This window comes from Acipenser ruthenus, chromosome 20 (genome assembly GCF_902713425.1).
Source record: "Acipenser ruthenus chromosome 20, fAciRut3.2 maternal haplotype, whole genome shotgun sequence".
NCBI classification, from domain to species: domain Eukaryota; kingdom Metazoa; phylum Chordata; class Actinopteri; order Acipenseriformes; family Acipenseridae; genus Acipenser; species Acipenser ruthenus.
Window position 1 is genome coordinate 30552227 of NC_081208.1, and position 10997 is coordinate 30563223.

Below are 10997 nucleotides of genomic sequence, written 5' to 3' on the forward strand. Positions count from 1 at the left end.
ACCTTCCCTTTCGACTGCAGAATCACATATATTATCTGACCTTGACATGACCTTGAACATGACATGGTTACACATCTGTCTAGTTTAGTCCCTATAGAAAATAAAAATCATAAAACTAACAGGAAACAAGTGGTTTTAGGTAGACGCGTTTCAATTAAAAGATCCAAGTCTCATAACACTTTGCTGGCCAGTGTCCAATATATTTGAGATTGAGAAAATAGGTATTAACTGCTACAGGTATTACCATACCCTGCGCAGTAAAGGATTAACATTAACATTATTTTTGCAGCGGTGCCAAGAGGACAAACACCGAGACGTATCAGTGGACTGCTGTGCTGTACATTATAAGGGGCTTTAGCATCAGCAGATTTCGTTTTATAGTGATCACTCACTTCTTTTAAACACAACAGAAAGTGACCAGAATTGCAATTTAAAACGTTAATCTCTTATAATTCTGAACCTCTCTCTCCGGGATTAGACCCACCCATGTGAACAAGTCTTCAGATCAGGAAACTCACGGGACAGCCCTGTCTAAATTCTGATCAGGGTTCATCAGGGTTGTGATGCACCTCTTGCTCTCTGAAGAATCTCGTTTGGCTAGATCTTCCAGAATATGAAGGGATGATAGAACTTGCTGCACAAGAATGGACTGTATTTTTCAAATAAATGTTTTGTTTAAGTAAGACTCACTTCCTCAGATAAACCCTCAATGGCCCCTCCCCCCCATCACTGCACAAGGCCTTTCACGCTCCAATCAGCAGCACGGATCTCTCGTTCACGCAGGCCGCGCCCCTCTCTTTGTGATCAGAGCAGGGTGGGAGCGCTCGCTTTGACAATGCCGCCGAGAAATCTTTTGTGTGTGTTCGGTTTAGTTTTTTTGTATCCCTGCTTGTAGGCTGGTAAAAAGATCCTAGAGTGAAAAGACCTAGTCTGGTTCAGCTCTTGAAAAAAATTAATAATAATAATAATAATAATAATAATAATAATAATAATAATAATAATAATAATACTAATACTAATAAGCTCTCACACACACTATTATGGGTAGATAGCAGACGAAGGTGCAGAGCGCATCAATACACAGCCAGCGTTTGACAGGATGATACTCAGCTTGGGTTTTTCCATCTTCTCACCTGTCAATTAGAGTTGCAGCCTCCCCATCAAAGCAGTCATTACATCCGGCATGCCGTCTGCTTTGAGGGTGCTGAAGATGTCACAGCCTGTGAAATTAGATGCTTTTAGGATTAAGGGCGCTCATCGCAATGGGGGTTGCTAATAAGGGAATGCGTATTTGGGTAGAAGAGATACACTGTGTTTTACAATAGGTACAGTATAATGTGCAGATCTTCAGATCGGGCCTCATGATTATTCTGTGCAAGTATGCAAAATAAATGTGGTAGATGGGCTTACAACAGCATGTGTTATTGAGAGGAATTCACGGGAAGAACAATGCATAGTCAATCTCCCATTTGTCTGCAGACAAACACGAATCACAGAACCTGCTACCATAAAACATAGGGTCCTTTGTGAAAAAAACTGTGTATGTAATATATTAAACACAGTTAACAGGACAAAATATCAAGGACCAGCATGCAGTTTGGAATATATTGTATTTTATGACTGATTTGATTGAGGTTAGACACAGAACAGCAAAAAAGGGAAGACCAAAACACTTTTTTTTTAAACTCCTATATTGTAACATATTTTTACTGTATAACACAAGCTCTTAAATACCTGCATAAAAAGGGTGTGTTTTCATTTGTGCACAAACAGTACTATATTTGAATTGCAACATACACTGGCATTGTTTTTCCTGTTGGGCGATTCATTCTGTTTTAGTTCAGATTCTGCGACAGGCTCTCAGGGATCCACACAGCTCTGTCTGGCAGCCAGTGTGTGAGCTGCTTGGGGACACTCGCTAGTGGCAGCTCCCTCAGGGATAGAGAGACACAGCAAACCCAGTCAGAGCCAAACCCACTGCCTGTTAATCTGTCCCTCAGGAGAAAAAAAAAAAAAAAAACACAAACTTTTTGATTCAGAGAAATATGACCCCCTCACCCCACCCCCGAATCAGATTAAGACAACATTGGAGCTCTTGTTTCTGGGTCGACGCAGAGCCTCAGAGTTCCTCCACTCGCTGAGCCACAAATTCTTGGCATACCTGCCTGCTGACAGGTGCAGCAGGTAATCCCTAGAGGGATGAGACTGGTTTCAGCAAGCTATTATCCCCCTACGCATGTATCACTTCAGAACAAAAAACCTGATTCCTTTACTGAGAGTATCAGAATCTAGGGATAGACAGATCAACCTGTCTGTCTTCATTAGCTCACACCAGTTTCAAAGTTAGATATTAATGTACATATTTTTTGGTTTCTGTACTTTCTTTGACACAACACTCACAATGTGCTGCCGGTATTAATACCACCCCCCCCACCCCCCCCTCATGAGACTAACTCTCACATTCCAGTCTAGGAACCATGTGGGGTCAGCTGGGGTCTCCATGCCTACAGCACTGGAAATGAACTGGGACAGGAAGCACACTTCAACACGCATCTTCACTGGTAACAATAAAGCTAACAGGTAAACAAATAAAGCGCTGAGGGTGGAGATCCTGCCTTGCGATGTCTGCTGGGCCAGGCTGTCAGCAGTAGTGCAGTCGTGCCACAACTTGCACAATTGGCAAGCTAAGTCACATGACTCCCATCTCCCACACAACTGTCTGATTCAGTCAGCAGTCATCTTGATGCAGTGAAAAGAGCATTAGGAACGTCTTCTATTACAAACTACTTCATCATCGTTCTGCCAGACACACACACACACACATTCTGACAAGAGAAAGACTTTGTGGAAATACGTGTAGAAATGAGATAAATGCATGACCTATTATATGTATTACTAGAAGTTCAGTTTACAAATAAAATGTGAATTTGAATAATAATTCTCGTCTAATGAAAATCAATATTGTCCTGTACTTGGCTGCTGGCCCTTAGTGTGGGAATACATAAATAAATTATTCTTCAGTTCTGAGAGCGGCACAGAACATCCTTGTTTTCATCCTGCTTTTCCTTTTAATTCACTTTTTCCACTTCCTCATTCCTGCTGCGGAACCTGAAAGCAATGTACCGACACCTGTGCCTGTCTGAACTGAGTGCATTTACTATAACAAGACTATGTCTGAGAACATTGCTCCCTCCCATGTACTCAGATTGCAAACAATTATATTATGTACCAAAGGTACCGAATCCTTGTGTGCAAAAACAGGTTTCTTTTATTTTTTTTGAATTGGCTCAAAAGTAATACTTGTTAAAGTGGAGTAGAAAATCTGAATCTTTTGGGACTCTTGACTCCGTCCAGTCAATAGAATCCCAGTTTCCAGAGCGTCCAGTGTTGGACTAATTTATAAATTCCTCCAGGGTAAGAGAGGCATGTTGTCTGGTCACTACTCCCCATCACACAATATAAAGTACAGGTTAAAAGATATGCGTTATGTGAAGTACATTTCCTCATTTCAAATGTCTTACCTGTTTATAATTTTTCCAGCAAAAAATAAAACACCTTCTCAAGGCTGACTAGGGGCAAATAAGTCAGGGGTAGACTATTGGAGTTTCACAGTCCTTCACTTACAGGCTTCCCTTATAACAGTTTCTCATAGTTAAAGCATAGCAAAGTGTAGTAAAGCATAGTGGAAACATGGTCAAGCACAGGTCAGCATTGTGAAGAACAGAGGTATGGTAAAGCACATTAATAAACATGGTAAGTGCACAGTACAGCCATGGGAAAAGCATGGGAAAACTGCAAAAATACTGTAGTAAACTTTAATAAGGGTTAGTGCACAGCATAACACAGTTCCCCAAAATCAGTCCTGCTGAGTCTTTCCAGAAGTATTTTTTGCTAGAATAGCTTTTAGGCATGCATGTAGAAACAACAATTGAGAACACACACGATGATATTGAGCAGGGAAGAAATTACATGCAAGAAAATGTCTTTAATAGACAGCTTTCTCAGCGCTCCTGATTTTGAAAATCTACAAGACTGTAACCTGAAACCCAGGTGCAGGTTGGGAAGCTCAGCCCTGGGCTGCCTCCCAGGTATGTATGTGTACATATAATTGCATGAGAAAAAAGAAGCCTGACTAAACCAAGGTGTGGGGTGCAAATAGAAAATGAAAACTTGTCAAGTTGGGACTGGAAAGGCAGCCTAAAAGCAACACAGCTCAGTCACAGAGTCTCCTGACCAAACGTTGAGGTCGGCTGAATTTCCCACGCTATACCCAGGGTGCAGTGCAATGGAGGGCCACAATCACAGCTATTATTATTTTACACAGTACATATCTTCCTTTATCTAAAGCAAGGTAAGAGTTTGATGGAAACCTGCTGGTAAGATTGATGTCTGTTTGCAGCATGGACCCTCTCCAGGTTTGAGAGAGGTCTGCAGGCTTCATTCCGAGAGGAGTGATATATCACCGAGCTGCTGTCAGGAGAAACCGAGCTTTGAAAGGAGAGGCTGACATAACTGGCCCCGGGGTGAGAGGTGGAGGCTGGTAATGAAATGAAAATCCAGAACTGGTTATTGAAATTGGAAGTTAATGTGTTTGCATAACCAGGGCTTAAACACCTGGCAGGCAGAGAGAGCACAAAGGAGAAGTGATTAGGGGAAGATGGCTTTCGCAAAACTTTTCTGACATCATCATGCTTTTATTTTTTTAGAATAGATTCGCTAACCATACTCATGCTCTTATAACAGGGGGGTCCAACCATGGTCCCGGAGGGCCATTCCACTCCAGGTTTAACAGGTAACATGAGATCATTAACTACTTCAGGGTCTGGATGGAGGTTTAATTGGTTCAATTAAACAATTAAGAACAGGGTTGGATCAAAGACCAGGTCCGGTTGATCTACAAACAGTAAGTACTCATTTAAGTAATGCTAAAAGAAACTCAAATTCAATGACAAACGTTTCAACTAGAAGTCTTTTCAATGTCTTCAAAAAGGCGGATTTGCAGGAAAAGGGAGAAGTTGCTCCAAAACGTGTACGCTGTGCAGCTGCTTGTTTTACAGTCACTTGTGTGAGCTCTCATTGTACATACTATACATTGCATAGTCTTACTTAACCGGATAGGGTACTAAAAGAGAATTAATGGGCTTTAAAACGAGCACGCCTAGGTCTTTAATTCCAGTAAGTGCCCCGCCCTGGTGAGTCACTCCGCAGATGTTTCCATTGAGAGTATAACAGATAAGCCCTCGCCCACTTTTCACAAGTGTTTTTCAGGCTGTTTATTGTTGTAGCTAATTACATTTCAACCCTGTACGCAACTTGACAATCACACTGAGTACACAAGCAGTGCCACTCCCCCTCCCCTTAATAATGAAAGTGAGCGAGGGTTGTTCCTGTTTAATAAAATAAATAATAAAAAAGGCAAGACAGAGTTGTTCAGACCGTGCACGGTGTAATGCTCTCTATAGTACAGTGTGCCAAGCGACAGCAGATCCCTGTATCGTGGAGATTAACTGTGCTTTTTTAGCTCAAACAGTATAGTCCTTGCTTGGGGCTTTATGCACTTTGTAAAGGTGAGTTCCCAGGAACACAAACATGGCCCAACCCTCAGTGAGACAGACCTGTGCTTGAATGACGAAGCCCCTCAGTAACCGGTTTATTAGTTGCTGGCACAACCTGCACTGTGCTCACAATACAGACTGGCACAACCTGCACTGTACTCACAATACAGACTGGCACAACCTGCACTGTGCTCACAATACAGACTGGCACAACCTGCACTGTGCTCACAATACAGACTGGCACAACCTGCACTGTGCTCACAATACAGACTGGCACAACCTGCACTGTACTCACAATACAGACTGGCACAACCTGCACTGTACTCACAATACAGACTGGCACAACCTGCACTGTGCTCACAATACAGACTGGCACAACCTGCACTGTACTCACAATACAGACTGGCACAACCTGCACTGTACTCACAATACAGACTGGCACAACCTGCACTGTGCTCACAATACAGACTGGCACAACCTGCACTGTACTCACAATACAGACTGGCACAACCTGCACTGTGCTCACAATACAGACTGGCACAACCTGCACTGTACTCAGAACACAGTGCGTTCAGTATCATCCCATCTGGTATTCAAGGTATTCTGTTATTCTTCAGGGCAATGCTTCGTCACATACATTACCTCACGGTAATACACTGGTTTGCCAACACCATTCAATGTTCTCAAGAACAGCTTGCATCTAGCTAATTGTACAGTATGCCCATATAGCTGCATACAGTTTATATTCATCAGTTGGTCCTGATACTGTAACATATCTGACATATTCAGCAACAATACTTTTTCAAATACATATAGCTATGAACACAATGTTTTTATGATCTTTGCCATCATTCTGAACAGTTCAGTCAAACAGGCAACCACCTGGCTTGCAGAACAGTGTGCTTGTGTGACTTTATTGCTTCCTGGACTTCCTGGACTTTTTTGCTTCCTAGAAATCATATGACATTGTGACCTCTCAACTCTGAAAGGTGGCATGGCTTGTCAAGAACCAGGAACCAGAGACAACGGCCAATCCCTGTAAGCAAGGTGGCAGCCAGCAAGACCTACTGCAGCTGGCACCATTGAAAGACCATTGAAAAGGAGCAGGTGTCTCTGCAGTACTTGAAGGGTTAACACAGGTGCAGCAGCAGCAGCAGCAGCAGCTCCCTGGCAGTTGAGCTGTGGGAAGCAAACAGCCTCTCGCATGGGCTCCTACTGGCAGAGTGCCCAGATCCAGCACATGGCAGACATTACACTGAGGGCTTTTATTATTACTGCAGAAGAGGAGAATGCAATCTAGTGAAGGTGTGGAGAGCATCTCATTAGAAGAAAAAAAACAAAAACCCAGAAACAAAAATAAACAAACACACAATGATCAGTTATAATGCATTCTTGTGTCCATGTTATATACAGTACTGGAAACTTTTCATATGATTGGATCAGCACAATTCATGTAGAGACCTTTCGTTACAATAATTTAGGACTGACAGCAGCTGACCTGTACATGCAAGCAAACACAGTACTTTGCAAGCTTTACTGCTCCAGTACCCAAATGAGCAATCTTTGAAAAACAAGATCCGAGACCGAGCCTGTCACTCCTTATGAAGCCTCATTGCGAGCACCTAACAGCAGAACAGCAGCAATGCCAGCTTTCAGGATACTGTAAAATGTAAAATCCAAAGCAGCCAATGGAAGAGCCAGCTGTTAAAGGCATGCAGGCACTCAGAAGAACTCTTTATAAATAATAGCTCGTTTGCAAAACTGCCAGTGATATCACTTCCTCGTTGGACTGTCCCACTGTCACAGCAGCCAGTCTGCACTACTCCGAGCCAACCCCGGGAGAGTATAGGGAAACAGTACCACCTCCATGTAGGCCAGGATGCTCGCAACACTTTTTCCTGATTGGTTACACAACGTGACACTGCTTGCCCATTGGCTCAGGCTGTTGCCTTCGTGATTTTGTTGTTGTTTTTAAACAATCTCATCACAGCAGGGTAAATGTGAGATTCACCATGTTTTATTTGCCGTACAAGACATTCAAACGAAACGGGAAATATGCATTTCTTAAAGCAGCCTAACCCCACAGTGCACTTTAGTTGTTGGCACATATACACAGGCATGCTTCTTTTAGCACCAGAATAAAGCTTTCCTTAAACTGCATTGAGCAAAGTAGGCATTAACAGAAATATGGTTCTGCTGTTTAGTATTTAAATGTGCAGCAGAAACTAAAAGTTATGTGCTGCTTATAGAGCCCAATTCAGAAACACCTTAAGGACTGTTCATTAATATTCTGCAAGGTTGCACAGTGATTTGACAGCTGACAACAGTATATATTGAAAACATGATTAAATTAATCAAAACTGGCTTAAATTGTTTTATGAAAAGGGCCTAACATCTCCATCTCACCATAGAACATTCCAACAAATCCCTTATCCGTGTTCTATAGATTCTGCCACCACTCTAGAAATTAAAATATAAACTTCAGTAAAAGTGACATGCAAAAATATTTTAAAGGGGGCCAGTCTCCTCTTTTCATCTGCCAAATCTAAGCAACGCATGTTACCAAGCTGCTGAACCCTGGAGACCTGGGCCCAGCCTGTGAATTCACTGCCTGGACTCTAAGGAGAGACTGAACAGCAGTGGTTGATGCTATCTGATTTTTCCTCCCTAAGCCAACGCAGATCTCCCTGTGGGCCTCCAGCCAAGATCGGTCATGATTCACCCTGCGCTCCAAATGGCAGCTTGTATACTGGGGCAGACTGTGGGGACCCCCCCACCCCACTAATCCAGACATCCATAATGCAGTCAGGTTTAGGGGTACATTGTGAACAGTGCTCTGCTCTTTCAATTCATTCAAATTTCTTAGAATATCAGGTGTGACTAATAAAGGGCAGTTCTGCCTGCCCCCCGTAAGCAGGCAGGGGGCTTGTACCAGGACTTCTATAGGAGAGGCTTGGGGACGTCTGCCCGGCCATAGTACCCAGCCGAGTGCAGCTCCCTGCGCACAGTCTTCACAGACACGGGGTGCTGGCGGCCCTGGTTGAACTCGGCGCACACTCTGGCTGCCGTGGTCATGCTGTTTCTTGCGACAATGCGGATGAGCACTCGCCGGTCCCACTCGCACAGGAGTCTCCGGCGGCCGCTGCTGTGCTTTGCCGACGACGTTTTTCCCGTGGTCTTCCACGCCGTCATCACTTTGGAGACCGTGCCTCGTGAATAATGAGTGATTTCAGCTGTCCTGGACACGGAAGCACCTGCCAACCGAGCACCCACTATCAGCCCCCTGTCAAAATCTGACATATCCGGGGCCCTGCCCATTGCGAGGGAGACACAGCCTTACTGCAAGGCAGAATTACTGGAAATAACTCAAGGAGTAAAGGAAACGGATACTAATAGAAAAACAGGTAAATAAATTATTAACAAGAAAGCACAGTTAATTACCCCCCCCCCCCCCCCCCCCCCGAGTTCACAGGCAGGTGGAACGGGTGTTCAGACTTCAGGATGCTGTTTCTTACAGTCATTAATCTCGATGCATCTCTCAGTAGCAGAACAAGAGCTCAATCAGCCAGCAGGGTTCAGCTGTACACCTTGGAAAACTGGAAGAAACGCAGGGAGAAATCAATGTAGAAGGACATATTGCAGTGCCAGAGGAAGTTCATCCAGACACAACTGAACACAGTTATACCACAAGTGAACCCAGTCAGTACCAAATGCATTATCCTTTGAAACAATCATAACACAGGCTGCATTTCTGGAATTTAAAAAGTTACGTTTAGACTTCACTTTTGCGGTTAACAAAACTAGAGTAAGTTATCATAACAACATAGTTAAAGAGAACATTTGAATAGCAGGGAGATGCCAGTTAAAAAAGCTCAAAGAAAAAGGCACTTAATGGGTCAAGGTAGACGGTTGTAGCGCACAAACCCAACCAAGTAAGAAAGAATGTTTAGCAATTAAAAGTCTATCAGGAAAGACACACTTTCTTGACATCACGCTAATACATACATTTTGCCAAATAAAGAAATAATACATATACTACTATTGTCACCGCAGGTCTCAACTGAATGGAATTCAATTTTTCCAAACAGCTTGCAGTTGCGGTATCTGTCCAGAAGAGTGCGACAGAGACAAGCACTTACAGGTGGTAAAAATGACGCTCTGTTGCACCTTATTACCACAATTTAAATTAACCCACATTTTCAACAGCGATCAGATATAAAAAAGGGGGTCAAACTTCTTGTCAGCCTGTTCAGTTTTCACTTACACTGGTCTAACACGGCGTTTTCTCAGGACATTCAGATAACTAATAGCACTGTCTGTAGAGTTGCTAATTAATTACAACAGGGTCATGTCTTCTTGTCGGTAGTTTTGCACTCACTATTTATTTTTGACTACCTGCAGTAGAACGTATTTTAATCTACACTTGTTACGATCAGTTTACCAGTAGTATTGTACTACACACGAACAATAGCCGTTTCCAGCTTTTGAAAAAAATATACATTCAAAAAATGGTGCTAGATTTTTGTCTTTCATTTTTTAGCGGCTTACTTGATTGCTAGACGCGTTTGCACATTTGTAAACGTAGTAACTATGAAAAGGGTTTCCAAACAGCCTGCTCGTTTCTTCTAGTCCATCGTTTTATTTTCCGTATCTCCCATTCTTTTCTTTGGTACGGCTACCACCTTCCATCCTCCCCAATTTTCGTCCCTCCTCCGATTTATAAATGCCAACTTTACTCACGGCTACTTTCTTTCCAGAACTATTTGTCGTGTCCCGATGATGTCTTATTTTCTCTCTCTCTCAGTTTATTTTGTATTAATTCAGTCGCTGTGTCACACATACACATTTTATTTTCTTCCACATCCATCCGGACTGGATACAGTGTTACCATGCTACACCCGCCCTCTTCCGCTGGCAGCACAGCAGCAGTGTCTTCCGTTCTTCTTCCTGCTGCTTTTTAAGTGTCGTTTAACTCTTTTACGCCACCTGCTGTGTTCTTATATTTTTATATTAGCGGCTGGTTTCACAGACCCCCATTCGAACCAATCTTGGACTACGTTACCCCTATGTTAACATTGGGTAGAATTAGAATTAATTTTGGACTATTGACCAAAAACAAAAACAAGAAGCGTTTAATTTGCTTTTTACCACGAACCTCTTTACCCTCAGATATATTGACAGTGAGGGCTTTTGTTTTCTCCTTTGTCGACCCATGATGAGATGAGATTTAAAAATATAATACAAAATAATAATAATAAAAAAAGATTATATGTGGTAACCATCCATAACTAAAACACCCCAAGGTAAGATAAGTACTCTTTGACAAATGTTTCCGCAGGAAGACCTTGTCCACTTTCTAAGAGATTAGAAGTGAGTGTGTTTCTGTTCCTGGGATCTGCTCTGTTGTGTGCTGCAGTGCTGGTCAAGAGGAAGCGAAACTGC